We start from the raw sequence: 14605 nt of genomic DNA on the forward strand, positions 1-14605 counted from the left end.
TGGTTTGGTTTCAGGAATGATCTATCCTGTGTAAGACGTTATCTAAGTTAACTTAGGTTTGATAAGATGTTGTTTGAACTAGCTTAAAGATGATTGACAAAATCGTGCAACACAATGACAGGAGTACACTATCAAGGTTGTTTATGCTCAAGGGGACGATGACCAGTTTTATACTCATTGTAGACTGATCTAGTCAATTTTAACTGTTTTGACTGACAAGATCAAAAATTCATATGATAGAGGATTGGATAGAGATGAGATTCTGATAGACAGAGTTTCAATGACTGACGACTACTAGTTTTTGATAAGGACTGATGTTTCAATGACTGATAGAGACCAGTTTGGACACAGACAGAGTTTATCACTGATTTTGTTTGTTGTTTTCTCCAGTTTCGGTTTTCCAGTTTTAGTTTTAGGGATGAAAACATAGAAAACATGCAAGATATATAACAATTCAATCACAACACACTAACCCTATGGAAGTTGGCTTAGAGAAGAAAACCTTTTCTTGCTGACTTAGGTACACACCCAATAGCTAATCAGAATATGGCTGCTAGGTCTCATGTAATGGATTCTCAACGTCGTATTAGCTGACTCCAAATGCTAATGGGGGCATGATATGGAAAGTGTCTTGGGAGACTTACTATCTCTCTTGCACAAAGATTATCAACCTTTTGGAGGTGAATCAGGTAGCTTATATCTTATAGTTCTTAGTCAGGAATTCCATTTGAAATTAACCCTTGAAGTCACACAAGCATGATTGAGGCCTATAGCCCAACAAGGTACGGAAACAAGATGTAGTCATGCAAATATGATTGAGACCGCGAGACCCTACAAAATGCTCGATATGAGAGATCTCAAAGAGAAAACTCAAATAATCCCATCCTCTGAGACTTTAATCACCAGAGGCCTATTTATTATAGTGAGTTGGAATGCTTAGGTCCAACTATATTCACTTGGGTCATTCTCACGGGGTGATTACTTTTTCCCACTGTGATAGGCCCGCTAAAGGTACATAAATCTCAAAACTTAGAAAAAAGCTTCGAGGGTCTAGATTTTTGATTGTCTATAAAAGACAAGAGCATACTCTCCTACCTCTTAGATTTTTCTGAAAACATGAAAGATAGATTTGTTCTTTAACTAGATAGCAATTTAAGTGCCTAAGAAAATACTAAATGAATACACAATGTTTAGTCGATTCTCCTTAGGCAACCTACAAAACCAATACGTCAGTAGTCATTTTCTTCTTGATTCTTTGGCAAGCATATGTTTGATTGATAGATTATTTGACAAGCATCCTGCAAAAATTAAAATCCAAAAATTAGTTTCCAAAATAACATAAAAAATAATTATCAAAAGAAAATTCTAGCATGCAAACTATAACTTAAACTAATCTAACAAGAATTTCCATTTTTTAATGACTATCTGACAGTTTTGATAGTACTACACTTTGTCATTTATAACTTTTGAACCAAAGATAATTTGAAAAATATCGTCTGTGGAAATGTGGAAAACTTGGTTTTAAAAAACATATTAAAATTTGGGTTAGATCCAACGGTTCAATAAAATGTTATAGCCTCCAAACCGAGACCATTTTTTGACTGATACAAAAGAATAAGTAAAATGACAGTTCTGCACTCTGTCAATCATAACTTTCAAACCCAAAATCTTTAGGAAAATCCCTTTAGTTAACCTATAGAAAACTTAATTTTAAAAAACATATAAAAAATTGGTTCAGATCCAACTGTTCAATAAAATGTTATGCTCTCCAAACAAGACCATTTTTGACTGTCATAGAAGAACGAGTAAAATGACAGTCCTGCACTCTATCAATCATAACTTTCAAATCCAAAATATTTAGGATAGTCCCTTTGGTGAACCTGTAGGAAACTTGATTCTAAACAACATATCAAAAATTAGTTGAGATCCAATGGTTCCATAAAAAGTTATGCTCTCCAAACCGAGACCATTTTTTACTATCATAGAAGAACAATAAAAAAGAATTTTTTTTTTTGCAAATTTAACACATGTTTATTAGTTATAAAAACCAAACATTAAATTTGTTCAAGAAACATTAGAAATATTGTAGTTGTGGGTTTGAGCCCCACGGTGGGTGCCAGAAATGTGTGTGTGAAAAGTGAACCTGTATTTGTAAGCACAACACTTCAATCAAGTCATTACATGCATGGTTAATCAAATATAATCAATGAATAATAAACCATAACAAATCGACCCATTGCCTTCCAAAAGATGCAAGTATAAGATTGCTCTTAGATTATAAGCAATACCAGTGACTAGACAACATCAAGACGAAGGATTTTAATCTATATGAACATGATGAATGCTAGATGGATGCAATATTAATCTAACAATATTTTTGCAATATTAAACTAAATGATTTAATCAATATGAAACAATTAATATGCAATATCTCAATGAAATCCTAGAGAAAAAATAGTATAATAACAATATATTCTCCAGCCTCCCTTTGAATGAGAGATGAGCCTGAATTTATAGAAAATTCAGAAAGAAACCAACGGTTGAGATCAAATGATGATGAGCGGTCAAGATTTTCCAAGAGGAAGCACAATCCAAGTGAATTGATGTGATTGGATGCTTTTCTCGGTTTTAAAGGAAATTGAACTAAAATTAAGATTAAATTAAGAAAAAAACTGATTTAAAGGAAATTGAATTAAAATTAAGATTAAATCAAGAAAAAACTGATTTATTATCTATTTCATTCAATTTTAATATTTAATTGTTTTAATTGCTTTCTTTGAGATTATCTATCAATTTTTAATTTATTTTTTCAAGATTATCTCCAATTGATTTCTTTTCTCAAATTTTAATTCTTTTCTTGGTCAATGAATTCCTTTTTTGATTTATTTCCATTTTTGAAGATTTGTGCTCATAATTGATTTATTTAATTGAATTAATTCCTCTTTCTTGATTTGTTTCCTTTTTTGAAGATTTATAGCAATTTGATTTATTTAATTAAATGTGCTAGGATATTTAATTAAAATAAATAAGATAATTATTTAAAATAATTTACTTGGAATGATTTAATTAATTAAATAAATATTTAATTAATATTGAGTGATTGATTTGCCATGTGACATTTAATGTTTAAAGAATTAATTGTGTGCTCAAGATTTATTTAATTGCCTCTGGTTAGGACCTTGGTGACGTTGTCGAGATTAGGGGCTCATGGTTTAGATGACCATTTTTAGGGTATTACACCTGCCAATACACAGCTAAACCAAAACATGAAGCCAGAACAAAATACCCTGCTGCCATCAATGACAACATAGTGAAACCAACCAATTGAGTGTCAATTGCCAACAAATACTTGTTGATGTAATCTTGCATATGCACGTGGATAGTAATCTTGATGAATTATGCAATGGATATTCTTATGGAAATAATCTAGTTCCATTTGTAGGGGAAAGATATATATAAATTCATGATGTGAAATATGAATAATGGAAGATATGAGAATTAGGAACATTTGATTTGGTATTGTTGAGCACAATGTACCATTGAGAGGGGGGTGAATCAGTGGTTCCCAATAATCTTAACCTTTTAAACCTAACTCTCAGTACCGGTTATCAAATCAAGAACAAGGAGGATATACCGGTGAGATAAGGAAAGTGATCAAATGCAAACACACAAAGACACACAACACATAACACCGGATATACGAGGAAAACCCAATGTGAGAAAAACCTCGATGAGAAATGATGTTGGAGACTACTGCTCCAATCCTACCTCACAATAAACATTGACTACAAAGTTTAGGGCACCAAAACAAGAAGAACCAACCCTTGATTTTAGGGCACCAACCCAAGGAGTACCAACCCCTAATTTATGGCACTAACCTAAGGAGAACCAACCCCTGCACCGAGCTCCAACTCAGTGAGATACAATAGATCAAATCAATACAATGGTTGTAGCCTTGTTACAAATGAGTTTTGTAACACATGCAATCTAAATACTTCATCGGTTTAACTCTTCTCTATTGGTTCTCCTCTGCTCAGTTCTCTATCAGTTCACCATCCTCTGTTTATATCCTTTCTGCTCTAGTTCTATCTTGCATAACTTCCACTAGTACACTCTCTTTTCTCCTTCACCTTCATCAACTTTCTTCTTGAATCTCCCTTGCCGGTTCACATAATAGTTATCATGTTTGGCAACTTGCCAGTTTCTCTAACCTTACCGGTAAAACCTCTGATAAACCTTCTACTGGTTCAACCTTTCTGTCAGAAAGCTCCAACACTTAGATGCTTTCTATCTTCTCTCTTAGTTACTTTGTCTTTTCCGACATCTAGCATCATCTTCTTTTATTTTTGGTCTGCATATTTATACTTGGCTTTCCCACCAAGACCAGAGTTCAAATAGTGGTGCGCTAGGGATTTTCTCCACCAACTCAATCCATATCAAATCTGAATAGATCTCCTCTCCTCAATTGATGATCTGCAGTAAATCAAACATTACCACCATTTCTTCTGACATTAGTACACGCTTTCTATATTTAGCAACCTGCAACTTGTTTTTCAGCCTTGCTCTGTCATTCACCATTAATGCCTTAGTTGTTTCCTTCAACCAATGAGCACAAAGATCGGATTGTCCTGCTTGGTTTCCATCACCAAAAATCTTCTGCATCTTGATCCGCCTCGAGCCGCACATCTTCTATGATTGACCTATGATTTACAAGTTCCTTATTTAAAGTCAGCTTGCTCATCACCTACCATGTCGATGGATACTTCACCGACCTTTGGATGCTTGCCACCTGGTATCCACCTGTCATCCTTGTCGGCATCCACCTCTCTCCAGTCCACTGAGTCAGTTTAGATTCATTCATTGACCAAGACATACTACTGGTGCTTGCTCACCGGTTTAATCACCCTGCCTGTACATGTCACCTTACCGGTTATCCTTCATGCATGTTGTCCTTTGTTCTATCGGTGGGTCAACCTAACTTGTCAACAAACACACCGATTCATCCACTAAGTCTATTTACCAATGATATTACACCTGCCTTCATACCGGTTTCATGCACATCCTGATAATCATGCCAATCAGTGGATTACACTCTTCTTTGTTGTCTTTTTCTTGCTTATCGATGGTCATGTTTACTTACCAGTGAACATATCCTTTTTGCATCCTTCATATACCTTGTATACTAGTGACATCCTATACTTACCAGTTGACATCAATGACAATACAATGCCAATAGGTGCTTTAAATTGAACTTAGAAAGTTAAAGGGGTTATGAAGATATGCATTGATAGCTCATAATCTTAAGATAGGAAGAAAGTACTTGAGTAGAACTTAAATGAGATTCATGTTAATGATTTCATAATATGGATGTTTTATTGTGATGTTGCTAGTAAGTAATGACGTTAAGATACCCTAGAGAGAAAGTGAATGGATGAATGAAAGATTAGATAAAGCATTGAGATGATAATTGTTGTGATGTTATTTCCTCTTGTGTTATGTGTTGTTATAGGTATGGTTATGTTCATAATGTTATATGTACTCATGTGATTTTAATCTATGGTTTGTAATGATAGTTATTATGTTGTATTAGTTAATGTCTAAAAAAAAATTATCTCTATTTGTTGGTTAGTTTAGTTATTTTCTCTATGGTATTTTGGCGAGTATTACATCTGGTATCAGAGCTCATGTTGCAAACAATGGGATCTCACGGTATGGTTGTAACTCTTAGTCTTGTATGGTGTGCTATGATGTCCGCTTAACTTGAATTGTTCTTGAGGTTTGTTTTTGAAAAGGTCATTGGAATCTTGGAGATCTTACATGTCTATGCTTTATTTTTTCTCCCTAATTCTTTCTAAAAATCATAATTGTGTGCAATATGTGAATTCATTTCTTATGCATGCCTACTAGATGCGAGTGATGTTTGTATGATTCCATGTGATCTTGTTTATTTTGTATTTTCTGGTGCTTACCTAAATAATAGAGGTTGTTTCACTATATAAATTACTATGCTATAGAATGAGAGAAAATTGTATGTATTCTCTTAACTAATGTTATGTTTATCAGATTAGCTTGATGCATTGAATTCCTAATGAATAGTAATATTAAATGTGCGTATTATGTATATAAGAATGATATAGAGTAGAACAACTTGCATGGGATACATCTATGTATAAGTAAATAAGTAGTTTAATAATTCCCTTCTCTTATGTAAAATGTAAGGAAGTTAACTAGTGAAGAATGGGTAGCAAATAAAACTATCAGGTAGTTATATATGTGTGCAATTCTACATGTAAGAAAAGATTGTTTGAGTAAATCGTATCTTCCAATAAGGACTTGAGATTTCTAACAGCATTTGTAATGATAGGAGACCTCATGAAAGGTTGAATTTGCATTATTTGAAAATGATGTAAGTAGTTACATGGTATGATAAATGTGGCATGTCTAGGAAGTTCAAATTGTCCATGCATAATTTTTGTGTGCATACATTAATTGTTTGATTTTGATCTTCCTCCCTCTTCTCTCCAATTGGGTAAAAGACTCATAGTGATTAGGATTTTCTTCATATTAAGCAAAAGAATTCTTTACTCATTGATGAAATATGGTATTGCATATATTAAAAGAAAAGTTTGGATGGAAAAAAATTGGCTTTGAAGATTGAGATTTGAGCATTGCATCCATGATTTTCATTTAAAAGAAGAGTTAGTTAAATATAATATGTCTTGCATGAATAATGTAGAAAGTTTAGCATAATAGTAGGTTCAAAGACCATGTTATAGTATACATGTTGGAAGAAGTGAAATTGGTGCATTGCATGTGTAGTATAGGGAAAATAGAAAATTATATCATTACGTCTTTACTTGGTTTGGAAAGATAAAAGCCTTAGATTTGTGAAGAAGTTGTGTGGTCTGATTGAATGGATAGATTAAGGAAAGATGTTATCTCTTTACTTTATTTGAATTTTAAGGAATTGTAGTGCCCCTCCCCAATTCATCTTGTCTTTTTGAACATTAGAGGATTATATTGATCTAGCTTAGTCTACTTTATCATTATTTGTTGGTATCATGCTATGTACTAACCCTATTTCATGATTGAATTTGATATGAAGATTGATCTATATTTAATGTTTTGTATGTGTTCATCATTTAGGATGGATCATATTGCTTATGAGATTTTGATGATATTATGATTACACTAACCCACCTCTATAATTGTGATGTCTTAATTGATGCTATGATGTTTGTGATTGTCTTTTAGTGTCTTCATGATTAGAGATGATGTCATACCACTAATTGTGAGCACGATATGATGTTGTAATTCTCTATCACTTGCCTAATCAATTATGATGTATATGTGTTGTATATATGTTGCATTGTGTGTAGTGGTAGTTGTAGGATTGCGAGTACTAGACATCGACTCCACCTGGTCTCATAGGTCTGAGCGTGTCTTATCCCAATGGAAAGTTGTCAGAGATGGCACGTGCTTGCCTCTCATACTTTAGGCTTAAGTTGTCTACCTTGTCGGTTGTGTTGTGGCACAAGTTGGTTGTTAGAGTCTTGTGTCGATGTTCTACCCTGCGTCGAGTTGCTTGAGGTGTTGTGAGTATGTGATTTATATGTGTATGTGGGAAAAATGGATTAATAAAACTAAATATGTGAAAATTACGATAAATATCAATCCACACACACACACAGGACTTCTTGATGCAAGCTATGGAGTAACGATGCGATTAAATTGGATTTAATCAAATAGAAAAATGAACATAAAATATTCATTTAGGAATGTGGTCATTTTTATACGTCTACAATATGTAATTAATATTTCATTAGTATAGTATTAATACTATTATTGATTTGTCCAAGGGGTTGAGCTTAACTGGTTAAAACACTAGGTTCTCACTGTGGAGACCCAAGTTCAATTCCCAATAGGGACATCTAAAGTGGGATTCTAAGTTGTGACTCTTGGCCTTCCATAGAATGGGAAAGGTCTTGGGTCAAATCTAATCAAACATAATAATAATAATAATTCAAAATATTGCGGCTACGGCCTATTACCTATCAAAAAAAAAAAATACTATTATTGATTTATTTGATGGTTTGACTATTTGATTCTTATTTAGCTGGTTATTTAATATTTTTTTCTATTGGCTTGGTTAATGATTAATTGAGCTTGACTTATTTAATTAACCGACTTATTATTGGCTATTTATTTATTTAGTTTATTTAGTGTTTAATCAATTATTTGATATTTAATTTATTGTTGAGATTTTATAATTATTTAATTGAGATTAATTTATTGGTTTATTTGATTTATTTCTTAATCAATTATTTTATTATTCATTTATTGTTTAATGATTATTTATTTATTATTTAATTGATTGATTTATTTATTGTTTATTCTTTATTGTTGATTTGATTTTATATTTAATTATGAGTTTCTATTTATTAAGATTTTATTTATTGGGATTTGATTTGTTATTATCCCGTTTATGTTTATACTATTATATTATTATTATTATTTGCCTAGTTGGCTATATTATAAAGTTTGCCTACCCCTTATTTCTATTGGTCTATTTTGAGTGGGGAAAGCAAATAATATTGTTAAATAATACTTACCTCGTTTTCATGCGTGATAGGTATAATATATAGTTTACTGGAATTTTCTAATTGGTCTGTTGATTTCTATGGTTTGGAGTTTAATTTTCTATTCAATTGGATAGTCTGTGTGTTGTCATGGTTCGACATCTCTGCAATTTTTGGTTGATGTTTTTGAATCTTGTTTGGATCTTGGTTTGAATTGCTGGAAGTAGAGATTGAGGATTATTGATTGGAGTTGTCTGCTCTTCACTAGTTGTTTCTTCCTTTGGTTGTGATTTCCAAGTTCCAGCTTGCTTCTCTCTTAAATTTAATTTGAAAGGACTATCTACTATGTGTCTGTGGAAACATTTATTAGGGGATGGATATTTATGATTAAAATATTTCTATTTGATTTGGGAAAGAATTTATGAATGAATGATTATGTAGTTGAAGTATTGTTAAGCCTAGAATTTGGGGAGTTACTAGAAATGTGCATTTTGCATATATGCCTATGTAATTTTTGATTGAGCTTAAACATGCTCCTGAGTTTTATAATCCTCTTATGTATCTTTCTGCATCCCCTCAGTAGCATTGCCCAAGAATTGCTTTCAGGAAGTTTTGAGGTTGATTTTCCTTGATTGTCCACCCTGTAGGTGGAATGAGTATATTTGGTCATTTGTATTCCTTTTGGAAGGGTATTTTGTATTCCTTTTTTTTGGTTTATCTACATCTCTATGAGTTTTGTTCAGATTGGGTGAAATTCTGGACACATTTGAGTGCGATTGTGAGTGGGGATTTATGCCACTTGTTATTGTACCTTCATCATGTGTTGTTAATATGTTTTATTAGTGTTTTTTTATCCTTCTGCATCTTTTATAGGTGTCCCTTGATCATGTGTGTGATCATATATAAACTTGGGCAAGTCTCATACCTGTTTTGCACCTTTTTCCTATATTTTTGGCTTAAAAACCCAAAACACTGATCTTAAGACCTAGAATGCCATTCCTAAGACCTAAAATGCCAATATGACTTCCAAGAATGCTAATCTAGGTTCCGAGATTGCTGAATTGCTTCGGGTGTAGGGAATTGCCATTTAGGTCACTGTGTTCAAGGAGTCTGATTTTGTGCATTTAGCAGAGGTATTTTGTGATTTCATTGAGTTCCTCAGAGGTGTTAATGATGTCATATTTATCTTCACATATTTATTTTGTGCTTTGATAAGAGGTTTTGTGCCTTACCATTGAGGCAATTATTCATATGATGAGTTGCTCTAGCGAGAGGAACATTGCCTTGTTGTTGAGGAATGTTTATGATAGCTTCAGTGGGATGTTATTGTCTCACTGTAGAGGATTGGTATTTATTTTGGATTATCCATTGAACTCATATTTATGTTTTGGTGTATTATTGCATTATGATGGTGAAGGCTCTTATTTGTATTTGGGCATATGAGTCTTGTTATGCTTCAATTTGCTTTATTGATGTTGTGACTATGTTTAAGTTATCTGTGAGCCTTCATGATGTTTTTATGATGTTATTTTGGTGTATGTTTTACCCTAAGGCTATGATCCATGATTGAGAGAGTGGGCTCTTTCATGTGTAGGACCAGGGTCATGCAATAGACTGCTAGGAAAGGGTCTAGACCTATCATGGGACCACATGAAGAGTTTATGATTCATTGCAAGTGATAACCTTAATAATTTGATTAGTGGGTTTTGGGTAATTAGGAATTCACATAATCAAGATAATGAATATTTTATTTTGTACCCCATCTCATACCCTTGAGTGGAGACTTGGGATGAGCTTGGGAAGACCATAGAGACGGTAAGCCAAACTCCCTTGATTGCTCATAGGTTGAGATGGCTCCACATGTCTATTAGGGGCAAGGGTGGAGATCTCATAGTGTCGGGTGGAGATCCCGATGTTCATATATTTATATTGTATGCCCTTCTTTGTGAGGATAGCATGTGATGACACTCTTCCCTACATGTGTCAATTATCCTTATGCCTTGATTTTTTGTTCATGCCTCTAGAATCTTATTGTTGATTTATCCATGTGATGTGACTTGATCTTTATTTCTCAATGTTATCTTGTGGTTTTCATGTTGAGTCCCTTGGTTGTTAGGTGTCAGTCTAGGTCTTGAGTATGAGTTGGAACCCCATGTCATCTCCTAACACAAGGGGTGGTTCCTATTTGGTTCCACATGGTTAGGTGATTTGATGTCTTCTTCCATTGGGATTTTCTACATTGGATGATTACGTGCGTGGATATGGATTTATATTATCTCATCACATGGATGGATATTTGGAGCATAATTCATGTAATTGGAATTGCTATCATGTGTTTTTGTATCTTGAGGAAGATATAATAGTAAAGAAAGCTATGTAATTAGTACCTTGTGAACCTATGTACTAGGACTTGTAGTAGGTTGATTTTATAATGAGATGTATTAGATAAGATCATTGTAAATGGATATTCAATGTGTATGTAATTTCATATTAGAAAGGAATTAAATGATTAAGTGGTGCAATTGGATTAGTTTGTGTATATCATGTGGATAGTAGTGGATATGTTAATGATCATGCATTCTTTGATTTGAAAGATATTAATCCTTAATGTTAGTTATCCTTGGAATATGAAAAAGAATGAGCAATTGTAGGTTTGTATGGACTCTATGATTCTTCTTTATGTGGAGATAATTTCTATGTATAGAGATAGTATACTGAACCATGATGACATTGAAAATGAAAAGGATATTACGTGCTTGTAACATGTACTCTTATGTGATGGGACGTTATGATGAGGTAGTTGAGGTTATCATCTTGTAATGAAGTAAGATGTTCTATTAATTGTATGATACATGTTGTAAGAATTTTCATCAAGTAGAAAAGAGATAGAGATTTATATGGAATAAGATTTGAAATGGTAAGCTATGCATTTCCTTATTGTGGGTAAGGTGCTTTAAGATAATCTTGTTATAAGTAATCTCATTGGAAAGTAACTAGCATTGTAGTATGGACTTGTTAATGATTGTGTATATATTATCTTGATGGGATGTATGATGAAATTAGAAAAGGAAAGGAATTGGATTTGCTTATATGTTGATAGTGATATTTGGATTCATATTGAGTTAGATGGTTAGTGAAGAAATAGGGAATTAGGAACACTTAGAATTGGTGTTTTAAAATGAACTTAGAGAGTTAATGGGAATATGATAGGTAGGATACACCCAAAGAAGACAAGCATGTTATCACAATAATTTAGCCCCCAAGATAGGATAAATCAAAGGATAATAAATACAAAACTCAAAGCACAAGGTGGTTTCACCTTACTTTGGAGTCAGTATGCTTTTTATGATATCTCATGTATATATATGCATAGAATCATCCTCATCCCCCAAAGAAATGAAACCACCATGGAAGAAGGGAACACATGCATCTTTTGAGTCAATATGGGAGAGACCAAAAGAGATCTCAACACTTTGCATCATCCTCAAGTAGACTACACTAGGGACCACAAATAGAAGAATGTCACAAACAAGCAAGAGAGGAGAGAGAGAGTCTACAGTGCTAACGAAGCTAATCAAGCACATCATCCTCCCCCCTGATCTTTCTGATCATTATTTTGGGAAGGTGAACAACACACAAGAGGACCCACATCAAGCACAATAGATTGAGCTATCACAATTTCTAAACAAGGAGCATTCTCTAATGAAAAGTCACTTTGTTCATTACTAGCAACTAGGATTAATGCTTTTGAAAATTTTGCAGATAAGTCGTTATCAACATCAACATATTTAAATTCATCATCAGAAATATTAGGATCAACATTTTTATCATTAACCACATTTTCATTGATTTCTTCATCAAGATTAATAAGAAAAGGAGATCTAATAGGAATAAAACTTGAACCATCATTTGTCTTAAGCATTTTGCATCTTTGAGAATTAGGTTGAACGTCATGTTTAGGAGAAAATGGAATCATGTCAATAATTGGTGTTTTGGGAGAATAAATGATTTGGGAAGAAACCTCACAAGCTCTAGCATGACATCTTCATTGGAATTCTCTCGCACAACAGTTTCGTGTAGTCTTGGTTGAAGGTTGAGGAGGTTTAGGTTCATTAGGTATAATCTTCATCTCTTGTTTTAGGGAAGGATGAGTGGGTTGAGGTATTTTAGGTTGGAAAATGGGAGAGGTCGGTCTCTTCTCTCTATAAGATGAAGGAGGAGGAACCACACCATATAAAGGAATAATCAGAGTTGTAGGAAGGAGACCAAGTCCATCATGAGGAGGAGGGATAGTTTGCTTTCTAGGAGGGAGGGAGAGTTTTTATACCTTTGGGAGGAAGAGGAGACTCATCCATAGGAGAAGGAATGGATTATTTGTTAGGAAGAGGGATATCTCTTTTCTTAGGTGAAAGGATACTCTTCTCTATAGGAGAAAGAATAGATGCCTCGTTGGGAAGAAGATTATTTCTTTCCTTAGGAGGAAAAACAATCTTATCCTCAAGGAGGGGTATATGATCATCAAGACAAATGCTAAGTGTTGGAGTTATAGGTTTACTCAAGGATAAAATCATTTTATTTTTCTAGTTTTCATATGATCTAAAAAGAGAATCACTTCTAGGTTCAAGAGGCTTGAATTGTTCGGACAAAAATAATCAAGACAAACATCTCCATGCCTCAATGTAGGTTGAAATATGCTATGATTAACATTTATGATTTTATTATTATGAGGAAATTTCAAACACTTGTGAATAGTGGAAGCAATCACTTTCATGGAAGAGAGAAAAGGATGCCTTGACCTCACACATAATTGGTCAGATGTAGGAATGATAGCAAATTCAACATCTAATAATTTAGTGCCAACATCAATAGGAAGTATTATACAACCAATAGAAGGACAAGAGAAGCCATAAAAACTTTTAACTATCACATTAGTATCATCATATTCACTTGATTCAATTGCAAAGTATAAAGAAATTCTTCAATTATCACATTAACCATGCAAGGAGGATCAATAAGGACTCCTCTAGTGGGTATACCTTTGATATTTTTACTTATGTATAATGGGCCATCAAGTGCCTTAATGGTATCACTAGGATGAAATGTTATGCACAAATCCTTAGGAGGTTCTTATTTATCTACAAGATTCACCACTTTATTAGATTCAAGGCCAACATCATTGGGAGAAAAAGCAAGATGATCAGTCTCAATCACATTAGTGGAATGGGATGGTAAAGGATCAGTGAAAATCTGAAGGTTCTAATTAGGAGGAGCTACATATTTGTTTCCTCTATCATTCACACCTACCACATATATAGTATTGTTATCAATCAATTCTTGAATCTTACTTCTCAATGAAAAAAAAAATAGTATCATGACCAAGATGACGATGATATTGACAAAAGGATTTAGCATCAAAATAAGGGGAAGTTGTTTTAAATGGATCAATTGGTTTGATTTGAGGAAGTTTTAACACATTTTTTTGTATTAACTGAGACATAATGCTATGTAAAGATTCATTCAAAGGAGTAAACTCTTTTTCTCTTTTAAAGAATTTAGACAAAGGAGGCACACCTGTAGCACCTACGAATTGACTATTGTTGATTTTGTCATTGAATTTTATGAATCCTTTGTTTGGTTTGAGCTTTGCAAATAATTGTTGAGCAACATCACCCTTATCACTCAGAGCTATGGAAGAAGATGATTGTTCCAATTGACTCATAGTTAGTTGATAATTGTGAAGTACTGTGGAAAGGAAGTAAACTTAGTTAAAAGAAGTTTATCCCTAATGTATTTTTGTAAATTAGTAATGAAAATATTTTGAATGTCTTGATAAAGCATAGGAAAGGAAATCTGAGGATACAAATGCTTATGTCTACCAATAAAATTAGTCACTTTTTCTTTAACACCTTGTTTACAATGCATTAAATCAATCAAAGTACCTTTAGGACCAATGTTATTATGAAATTGTCGAATAAAAGCATTAGCTAGTTGTTAAAAAGAATTAATATAATAAGGAGGAAAATAAT

This window comes from Cryptomeria japonica, chromosome 10 (genome assembly GCF_030272615.1).
Source record: "Cryptomeria japonica chromosome 10, Sugi_1.0, whole genome shotgun sequence".
Taxonomy (NCBI): domain Eukaryota; kingdom Viridiplantae; phylum Streptophyta; class Pinopsida; order Cupressales; family Cupressaceae; genus Cryptomeria; species Cryptomeria japonica.